The sequence below is a fragment of the Danio rerio genome, chromosome 21 (assembly GCF_049306965.1).
Source record: "Danio rerio strain Tuebingen ecotype United States chromosome 21, GRCz12tu, whole genome shotgun sequence".
In the NCBI taxonomy this organism is placed as follows: Eukaryota; Metazoa; Chordata; class Actinopteri; order Cypriniformes; family Danionidae; genus Danio; species Danio rerio.
In genome coordinates this window covers 14952114-14964165 of record NC_133196.1, presented here as the reverse complement: position 1 = coordinate 14964165, position 12052 = coordinate 14952114, and positions in this window count along the sequence as shown.

The window sequence follows — 12052 nt, the reverse complement described above, 5'->3', positions numbered from 1 at the left end:
TATGTATATGTATATGTATATGTACATACATACATGCATACATGGATAGATAGATAGATAGATAGATAGATAGATAGATAGATAGATAGATAGATAGATAGATAGATAGATAGATAGATAGATAGATAGATAGATAGATAGATAGATAGATAGATAGATAGATAGATAGATAGATAGATAGATAGATAGATAGATAGATAGATAGATAGATAGATAGATAGATAGATAGATAGATAGATAGATAGATAGATAGATAGATAGATAGATAGATAGATAGATAGATAGATAGATAGATAGATAGATAGATAGATAGATAGATAGATAGATAGATAGATAGATAGATAGATAGATAGATAGATAGATAGATAGATAGATAGATAGATAGATAGATAGATAGATAGATAGATAGATAGATAGATAGATAGATAGATAGATAGATAGATAGATAGATAGATAGATAGATAGATAGATAGATAGATAGATAGATAGATAGATAGATAGATAGATAGATAGATAGATAGATAGATAGATAGATAGATAGATAGATAGATAGATAGATAGATAGATAGATAGATAGATAGATAGATAGATAGATAGATAGATAGATAGATAGATAGATAGATAGATAGATAGATAGATAGATAGATAGATAGATAGATAATCAATCAGAAAAATCGACCCTTGGTCACTTTTCCAAATGATCAACTAGAAGACAAGTTATTATTTGTTGCTCTTACGACTGGGATCGAAGACAAGACTTTTGTCAGATAGTGTACAGTTTGATTGTGTTTGAGTTTATTTATTTGTTGCTCCCTCGTGTTGAATTTAAGATCAGTTTTGTTCATTTTGTTCAAGCTCTGTGAGTCTGAGATGCTAAGTTCAGTCCTGGAATATGTTTTCTATGCATGCATTTGAAATGTCATTTCCCTGTCATTTACATTACATTAACATCATTATTCATGTGCCTAGCTTGCTCATCTTCTCCTCTGCTGCAGTGTAAGAGAGAGAGAGAGAGAGATGGAGGAGATGGAGTCGTGACGGATGTGATTACGGCTGATTTATTATTATGTGAGTAAATGTTGTTTGGCTGCATATTTGGTGATATTCTGAAATTGTCACTGATTTCTTTTCACTGCTCTCGGTGTCATTTATAAAATTTGTTTCTTTTATAATGTCATTCCCAAAGCAAACACTTACTGTATTCCAATAAAACACAACAGCGATGAGAGTGAAACAACAGGTAAGAATAGACTCAGTTTTGGATTGTAAATGTTTACCTTGGATGACTTTTCTGTCACAAAAGTATGAGTTTTTTAGTTATATTTACTGGAAAATGTAGATATGTACATATTTATGCATTCAGACATGCATAGATAAGAGGTTTTATTAAGTTTACATTTTAAAAATGCTAAAAAGAAGGCACAAAATAAATAAAAAAGACATTTACATTTTGCTTTCATTCACTCATTTAGCTCAGACGCTTTTATCCAAAGCAACTTACAAGTGAGGATAAAAGAAGCACTTCAAATCATCCGCTAGCAGCAGAATAGAAATCCTATGACAAGGCTGATTTAGTTTATTTATTTTTTATTTTCCAGTCGAGCATTTGTCAGGCCCACTCACCTGCATGAAGCACTCTAAGAATTGCAAGATGTTTTGCTAGAAACATGGAAGGTCAATATTTATATCTATTATATATTAATAATATATAATATTTATATCTATTCACATAGAAATTCACTGAAATTACACTGATTATATCAATTGAAATTCAAACAGCTCAATGACTTTAGCTAAATTACTAAATATTTTATCATATTAAAATACGTATTAGAATAAATATCTCTAGTGTCTTTGGACTTTTGTATAAACTTTGGACTTAATACATATTTGTATAAATGTTAAAATCATAAGTTAATAAGTTTGTGTAAGCATTTATGTAATTATTTTGATCATCTCTCAGAGTTTAGCTGTTATTGCAAATGCCTTGTTGGTGCCAGAGGTCAGAGGAGAATGGCCAGACTGCAGCTGATAGAAAGGCAACAGTAACCACTCGTTACAAATGAGGTCTGCAGAAGAGCATCTCTGAATGCACAACACGTCCAACCTTGAGACGGATGGGCTACAGCAGCAGAAGACCACACCGGGTGCCTCTCCTGTCAACTAAGAACAGAATACTGAGCCTACAATTCACACAGGCTAACCAAAATTAGACAATATAACATTAGAAAAACATTGCCCGGTCTGTAAGTCTCTTTTTCTGCAGCGATATTCAGATTGTGGGGTCAGATTTTGGCATCAACACAATGAAAGCATGGATCCATCTTGCTTTGTATCAACGGTTCAGGCTGATGGTGGTGGTGTTATGGTGTGGGGGATATTTTCTTGCAACACTTTGTGTCCATTAGTAACAATTCACATTGGTCAATGTGGACCAAAATCTCTGAGGGATATTTTCAGTGCCTTGTTAAATCTGTGCCACAAAGGCTTAAGGCAGTTCTAAAGGCAAAAAGGGAGTCCAACCCGGTCATAGTAAGTTGTACCTAATAAAGTGGCCGGTGAGTGTATATGTTGTTGTTTTTTTTAACATTGCAGGTTTTGTCCTCTTTTAAATCAAGAATGTTTTTGTGTAAATAACATTAAGTAGACCCTTGATTGATTCTCTTTCTGTGGTAAATACAGAATTAATTTTTGCAAATGTGGTATTTATTTATTTGTCTAGAATATGACCTTTTTTTTTTTTGTACATAATGCATAGTTCCTCCTTGGATATTGGCTATATCTTTGTGTTACTAAAGCAGTTGAACATGCATACCTAATAAAGTTGCAGGTGAGTATATGGCATATATCAGACACCTTTACGGTATGCACTGGCACTTCATATTCTCTGTTTTCTTCGGGATTGTTTCTCTGTCTCCAAACATCTTTCTTTTTTCTTACAGTTGTTTTCTCGTCCCATATTGTCTGCCTAACTCTGCGGCGGCCGGATCTTTCTCTCTCAATCTCCCTGTGACACACTGAAGTGGATGTGCCAAGCCCCGACTTGTTCAGAGAGAGGCACCAATTTATTACCGCCAATCCGCTGTTACTCTAGGTTTGTACTACAAAAAAACACCCTTAGGTCTGTAGCACTGAGGATGCATCTCTCACTGCAGTTTATTGAAGGGCAGTGACGTCAGGAACCTGAGGCCCTCAAGCCAAATAGATAAAATCAATGTGCGAGGTTGTTCAGTCACAGACTAGACATGTTGCTCTTGAACATTTTAAATTGACTGCACTTTTTTTATGTCTACTTCAGTTAGATCATTAGATGGTTTCTACGGGCACCTCTGTGCTCCTGCCTCCTATCTGCGAATTAAGTGTTAATCAACACAAATGGTGTCATCAGATTGTTAATTATATTTCTTGCGTGTGAAAAAAAAAAGACAGTGTTAGAACTGATGTTGTCGTCATTGTGGTTTATGTGTTGTGACATTAAGAATTAATTCACCATTCAAACACATTTAGCTGTTGTGCTGTAACGCAAGACCAGTGTTGGGTAAGTTATAGGGATGTAACAGTATCAGAATTTCTCGGTACAATAATACCACGGTATGAATGGCACGGTACGGTATTTATTGAATAATTTACAGGAAAAACAAAACTAATGAAAAGACTCGAAAAAAGTGCCAAAAGTGTTTATTTACCTTAGCACTGAACATATCAATGACATACAAATTAGCCATCTATCTGCAAGTTTCGAAACAGGAACTTAAATTTTTCAATTTTAATAACAAAAAACTATTAAACCATATTAAAAAAAAAAATCAAGTTTCAATTTAGTATTATTGAAAACTCATCACATTTAATCACTCACTCACTTAGATAGAGATGGGTTTTTTAAGGAAAATTATCATATAACTATAATCTGGTAAAAGCTGGGATCTCTGGGCATGTCCCCTGCAACAGAAAAAAAACCCCTCTCATTTGGGACTGAGGTTTCTGGGACAGAGAGATATGATTTAGCCAAGGTGGACAGCAGTGGGTCACCCTGTGCATTGTCTTTCCACCACTTGAGAGGACAAGCCATGAGTGAGATAGAGGTCTCTTTGCGGTACAAGTCAATGTCTGCATCAATCTAACAAGTGTGCTGTGTTCTGCAGTCCCCATGACTGTTTTTAGTCATATTCCCCGACTTATATTTCACCACAGTCTGGCAGTGCCTGCATACAGTTTTTTTCTTTGTCTGTCACCTTTTCTACTTTTTCGTATCTTTTTAGAAAGAAACCGAAATGCTTCCACACATCAGATTTAAAACCGCTTTAGGTTCCATCATTTCCAGCTCTTTTTCTTCCCCGCTACTAGCAACACACTCCATTTCCGCATTACTGGATCTGTAGTGACAACAGACCGCAAAGGATGATGGCCACGCCTAGGCTGATGAGAATTGTAGTTCCCGCTACCTCCCGTTCGCTTCATTCGCCTAAGCAAACTTTTCTCAGAAATATAGTTTTATTGAGTCATGCGCCTATGGTAATATTGAAAAAAAATTACTATTGCGGTATGACAGTATTTACAATATTGTTACATCCCTAGTAAGTTACTTTAAAAAGTAATAGATTACAAATGACTGATTACTACTGGAAAATTGTAATCTGATTACATAACTAACTACTTCATGTAAAAAGTAATCAGATTACTAATGACTTTACTTTGAAGTTACTTTTAAAACAAAATAAATCTATAAAAAATACTAAATAAACTGCAGCTCTTTTAGTCATTTAATTGTAAGAATGGGTTTTAAACCACAGCGGTTCGAACTGTAGTTCTGCCGACTAAAAAATTATCAGCATGGTGGTAAAAAACTGTACATTTCTAGTTAAACCATTCTTCTGCAATCTCATACCAAAAAAGCAAATAAGGGCAGTATTAATAACTATAAATGTGGAAGAGTGTTGACATTATGTTATTGTATTGTATTGCAATAAACAATTAAATGTAGATGTTAAATCAAAAGTAATTCACAAATACTTGAAAATAAGATGATTTACTGACAATAATTCTCTATGGTTCCAACTGAATTAATTACAAAATAATTGTATAAAATGATCAAATATGAAATGATAAAACATATGATATAAATTGTACCCAGCTTAAATGTAAAATTAAAGTCACCAGAGGTAGAAGAAGAGACACGAGGGAGGGAGAGGCAAAGAGAGCAGGCCCAGAAGTTAGCCTGATTGCAGTAGAGTCAGAGAAGATAGACTCCAGAGGAGGAGAGGAGTAGAGCAGGAGAGAGGCAGATCAGGAAAAGACAGGGCAGGCAAAGAGACAGAGCAGAGTTTTACACCTATTTTGTATCTTTCTTGGCCATGTGACCCAAATGCTGAGACATTCAAACTGACCAGTCAACATGTGACCACATCATAAAACCCCTAGAGTCAACATGCCAGGCCCTGATCTTATCAGTATCTGCCTTTGGAGTCAGTATGGACCTTCTTGATGAAAAAAGACATATTTTGTCATATAAACAAATGCATATGATAATTCAGCCTATTACATAATATTCACTGAAAAACATTACAAAGGGTTGATCACAGCAGCTTGACGTATTCAAAAGACTCAGAGTTCACCCAAAACTTAAAATTCTCTCATTATTTACTCGTTCCACACCTGTTTGGAAAGAAAACTGGATACCTGTAGTCATTGACATCCATAGTATGAAAAAGCACTGCATTGTTTGGGTGTTCTGTGTTTGTCTGAGTAATTAGTCTACCAAAATGTGTATATTCCAATGAAGCTGATCAGTCAGTTCTTGTCACGTGACTCGCAGTTTTCATCTGGGTGCACCTGGGAAATGTGCGCCCGGATGAGACCGGAAGTCTCGAGCCAAAAAGATTCAAATGGCTGCGCCAGCTCGTCGGTGAAGAATAAGGTGAATAAAATTAACTGTAATGTATATTATACATTTCTACTGGGAGTATTACAATCTGCTAAGAAGAAATGCTAAATGACTACTTTGAAAAAAACAAAAACGTATTTGCGTTTGTGTGTCGTAAATACAGACTCATGAGCCATGATTTATGAATTAGGCAGCTGTGGCCCAATGTATAGACAGTTGCACTTGTGATCCCAAGGTGGCAGGTTCGATTCTCAACACCGGCAGGGATTGTGGTTGGAGTAAATTGTAGGGGGAGTGAATAACCAGCACTCTCTCGTCCATCCTCAATACCAGGGCTGAGATGATTCCCTTAAGCAAGTGGCTGTACCCCCAACTGTTCCCCAGACAGCCCACTGCTCCGACTGTGTTTACAGATGAGAGTCACTTTAGATAAAAGCATCTGCTAAATTCTAAATGTAAATGAGCCTAATTATTATGACCAGACAGAGTTGGTGAAAATAATTACTCATCTCTTAACAGGGCCACATATTAAGGTCTAGAAGACGGATGCAGGAAAAATGGACAGGAAAAATACTTGGGGTCCAATTGTTATGGCAAAGCTGACTGGGGCTGAGGTTTGTGGGTTGCTAGTCAGAAATGACAAAAAATAAATAAATTCAAGGCAAGGTCACACCACAAACTGATGACAGAGTGTTGGTTATCCAGTGCTCATGTATGTGTGAGGGCAACAAAGGCTATCCTATCTGGCTCAAACCAACAGATGATCTACAATGGCATAAGTCACAAAATGTCAATGGTTATGTGAGAAATGGATCACATCACAATCTCATTTCGTTCAATTCAAATAGCTCATCAATATGCCCTAATCCGTTCGAACGGGTTTACTATCTAGAGTGAATCTGTGTAATACAGTGTTTGATGCCAAACAACTACCCTGCACAAAGAATCATTGGGGCTTGAAGTGTTGTACCCTTTGGAATCCTTCATTCAGCAGGGCCTTTTGAAATGGCCAGATTTTAACACTTTGGTTTGGAATGACCGTTCAATATGGCGGCCGTAATTGTTTCTAAAGGAACAAAGAGTCTGCTAGTTATGGGGATTGTACTAGACAACCCATCAGAGTGCCTACGAAGACTCCTGTCTCTGTTAGAAGGTGCCTACAAAGGGTGCTCAAGCTTTGGCAATAGACTTTGGAGCACTGGAAAAAGTTTTTGTTTTACGTCCTGTCGATGACCATTTATGTGTGCACCACATACCTATGGAAGTGATTGGAGCAGTTGGGACAGTGACACGCTTGTGTGATCCCCTCTGAGTAGTGTTCTGCTGTAAGACCCTGGGTCTGGCCATTCATGTGGATGTAAATTTGACATATGTTATATGAAAATTCAGTCTTCAGGTGGAAGTGGTCGGGATTATAAACCTTGCCACACTGCACAAATTGTTCAGGATTGGTGCATGATGGAGGTTCACGGTGTTGCTCCTGTCGCCAAATTCAATCTCTAAATCTCAACCAACTGAGCTTTGGGGTGCGCTGGAACAACAGATTCAATCGTCAGTGCAAACCTTTAGGATTTGCTGCAAACATCCTGGTGCAAATCCCACAGTATACATTCAAGAGTCTTTTGATGTGCATGTTGCGCTGGGTTGGCACATTTTAGCTATCCTGGTTTAACACCATGGCATAATATTTTGGCTCACCTGTGTATAGGCACATTAAAAACTTTACATGCGTACCCACTTAAACTACTAAGCAACCCACTTAGATCAATAAGCAACTGTATTGTCTGACTTTCTTTCATAATAAAGTGAGTGGATGAAGTAGATTCTGGTCTTTTGACTGAGAGATGAGTCACAAGTTCTGATTTTCATGACCTTTGTTGGTGTCTTCCTCATTTTTTTTTTTTTTTTTTTAGTTTAGTTTATTTGTTTACAGGGTCAATGCACATTAATAAAAATTACTGTAAAATGTGCCAGAATTGGCCAAGAATGGCTATTTTTCCTCCGTAGACCCCTTACAGAATGTTAAAAAGTCACACTTAAAATAGAAGCACAACATTAAACATTAAATACACTTTCATATAAAAAATACAGTTAAAAAGTAAAAAAAAAAAAAGAACAGGCTGAATGGCAGCAGAGGACAAAAAGCCAAAGACAACAGTACAAATGCTGACAAGGCTGATTTGTCAATAACCAGTTTTTAACATGAGACTGAAAAGAACGAAAAGTGCATGATCTTCTAATTGTTGGTGGGATGGAGTTCCATTCCCTAGCAGCTTTCACTGAAAATACAGATTGACTGAATTTACTTTTTTTGAGAGGAATAATGCAGTCCCCTCTGTCACCTCCTGTAGTAGTTCTGTGAGCAGTCGTTCTAATATTTAATACTCTGATGTCCTAGCAGGAATATGGGATATCATGGATGCTTTTTTCTGATTTGCTGTTTTTGGTTTATAGCAAGGTACATGAGCCATAACTGTTTTTAATAACAGAACAGTCCTCTCTGTACATACAGTACAGACACCCACACAACTGGACACAAAATGAACACTGAGATCCCAGCTGGCTCTTTGTGCATCAGAGCTAGGGTATTATATGTGTACATCAGCAGAAAAAAACTAAGAAGAGGTGTTTGCTTACATAGATTTTGGTGAAAGTGTTTGTTAGTGTAATACCCACACACTGCGACCAGAAGAATCATTTGGAAACTTAAAGGGATAATTCACCCCAAAAATGAAAAGTCTGTCATAATTTACTCATCCCTTTCTCGTTCAAAACCATTTCAAGAGTGCACTTGATGATTGATAACAAGGCGTGTTTAGCACGCTGTCCTGAGAGAGCCCTGAGCTCAGAAGATCCTCGAGCCCGGGGCTCCCACCCATTTCGTTGGTCGAGATTGGATTCTGTGCTCAGGTAGGTCTTGAGAGCTTCCCTGAGTTTGTTCTTTGGGTCTATTATTGATTACTGAAAGTGTAAATTCGGTGACTCCACACAGAAAAGGCAACTGGCCTGGCCGGAACTCGAACTGGTGACCTTCTTGCCTCATCCTGGATTAGTCTAGGAAAGAGGAGGGGTGGATGGGGGGATTCTTCAAGATGAAAATAACTAAGGTAAGAAAATCTTGTTATTTATAGTGTGTTTGGATTCATCTGATTGGCAAATCATGTGATAGCTAATACCATACCAGACAACACATTTTTCCCAGGAGTCTCCCGTATTTCACACCTATCTCCTGTATTGTTCTGTCTCCCGGAACAATCGCAATTTTTGGGTGAACTTTTTAGGGGTGCATTTAATGCAGATAAGGCGACGCAGTAGGTAGTGCTGTCACCTTACAGCAAGAAGGTTGCTGGTTCAAGCCTCAGCTGGGTCAGTTGGCGTTTCTTTGTGGAATTTGCATGTTTTCCCTGCGTTCGCGTAGCTTTCCTCCGGGTGCCCCGATTTCCCCCACAGTCCAAAGACATGCAGTTCAGGTGAATTGGGTGGGCTAAATTGTCTGTAGTGTATGAGTGTGAATGAGTGGATGTTTCCCAAAGATGGGTTGCAGCTGGAAGAGCATCCGCTGTGAAAAAACATATGCTGGATAAGTTGGTGGTTCATTCCGCTGTGGCGACCCCGGATTAATAAAGGGACTAAGCCGAAAAGAAAATGGATGAATGAGTAAATGCAGATATTGACATTCTTAAGCTGTTGTATGTGTGAAAAGCCAAGATGTGCAAGGCAAAGCCTTAATGACAGTGAAGGTGTCACAGTGGACAGCTGGATTAGCTGTTTTGCTTTGAGGCATGTTTTTTACCTCTTTCCCAGACCCCTCCAGCTTGAATGAGCGCTCCAAGGCTTCTCGTTTGGGTAAACAGAGCTCAATAATTCATCTGTCAGCATATGGGAGAGCTGCCAGGCCTTCATTCACTCCCTGGGCTCGGCTGAGGCAGCATGCTCATCTCCCGGCCCTACCTTACCTCACAACGTCACATTTAGATGAATGAGAGCAGCCTGTTCCAGAGCGCTGATGGCGAGCTGTAAAATCATACACAATGAGACAGAGAGTGACTGGAAATAAGTTGTAGAGTTGTAGTAAACATTACATGACGGAATCTTCAGAACAGCCTATATATTCTCTAGATACTCCAGAGCAAGGATGGACAATTCTGTATCTGGAAGGACACCCTTCTACTAAGTTTAACTCCAGTCCACCCCTCTGATATTGAAGTCCTCGATTCACATATTCAGTTGTGTTTAATTAGGGTTGGATATGAACCACTGGTTGATGTCCGACCAGGGGCAAGGTTTGACTAATCTAAAGCAAGTATGTCCACTCAAAGCAATCCTTCCTGCAGAATTGAACTTCGGCCTGCTCCAGTACACCTATCTGGAAGTTTCTAGCGATTCTGAAGACCTTGTTTGACTAATGGGGCAGGGTGAGTCAATGCTCTGAGTGGTAATGAGTGACACATGCACCTGTGTCCAACATAGGAAAGAAGGAACAACAGTGAAGACAGAGAAAAGACTTATTTTTGTTTTGTTGGTTTGTTATAATATTTTCTTCATTCTCTGGTTCCTGACTGCTTCCCTTGGTCAAAGTCCCTTTAAGGCAAGTCATTTCACTCGGACACCCTCTTTGAATCGCTCTCAGGCAGTATGCTCGGGCATTTTTTCTAAATTTCTAAAACTGTTTGCCAAGCTTCGATTACATTACGTATTTGTAATCACTAATAAAATTAAACAACAACTGTCTCATAAATTTAGTTTCTAAACATTCAGATCAAACAAAATCTTCATATTTTCAGGTTGCTTAAGCTAACGTGCATGCACACTCAAAATGAACAAGATCACAACACCAACGTCATGTATGTACGTGTTACACATTATCATTCTCTGAGTAATGATCGTCTAATCGCACTGATCTTCTGAAGCAATCAACAACTTGGTCTTGATGGAGAATCTCCTCCAGAAATGACAGCGACTTTTTGTTTACAAGTTTGTGGGTGTTTGAGTAGTTGCTGTCATGTGACGTGTGTTTGACAGGACGGACTGTAAATCGCTTTCATTTCATACAGATTACAAAACTTATTTCAAGATTTATGTGGATTTATTTCTTATGTCTGTGAAGCAAATATTTGCTGAGATTCCAGTGTGTTTGTTGACCACAAAACTGTCGTAAAAGCTCACATCTGGTCTGAGCTTTTCCCCCGGAGAAAGTCTATAGCTGGAACGATGACTTCGGTGATTGACTCTCGGATTAGTTGGGGCTTCATTTGTCATATTGACCGTTACACTTTTCTCCATTCAAAAATATACGAGTGACAAGTCTTGTGTATTCTAGAGTCTTTGCTTTGGTGCAGTACAGTTGAAAGGACGTTATTTGTACCTTACCTAAAGTACCCATAATAGGTGGAACCTAGGGGTTTACTCACATTAGATACAGATGGCTTGAACTGTATGAAAGCGCGATTGTCCCCCATCCCCTCTCCCCCTTAGCCTGCACTCACTTACCATTTTTTACCTACTGGACCTGAGCAATCTTACATCATCGATGATGCGACTCATTCAGTTTACATGAAGAGAAACGGTCTCACTCAGCACAGTGGAGATTGCTTTTGTTATATCATTTTGTATTGTTTTTAGTTGTTCGAAATGCAGTGACACGCAGCGAAACACTTCGCCTGACAGTTCCACCACTTCTGACACTCATAAATTATCATAAATGTTCTCGTGTTCCAGGTATAAGGAGGTTTCTGAAGCTGCAGTGAAGGTTCTGCGTCTTTAATAATCTATGACAGTTTGCGTTTAATTAAAATTAAGAATGATTAATAAATCCATATGAAACAGTCCCCTAAAAAGGATGTTGCGTCTTCAGTTTCAGGCTCAAGCACTTTGCACTCAAACTACAAGTGAACCGCGCCCGAAACAGAGCACTCACACTTCTCAAACGAATCGGGAAACGCACCTGAGCACGTGAGTGCACCCTTAGACCAGTTTTTCTCCATTCTGGCTCTCAGTATCTACTTTCCAGCAGGTTTGAGCTTATTTTATCCACTTTCATAATCGCCATCTTACCAACATGCTATTATAATGAATACAATTTTGCACTTTTACCAAGACATGACTTGACATGGTTCCATGGCTTTGGAGGTCCTCAGCAGTCTCAATCCTGCATCTTGCTCATCATTCGGC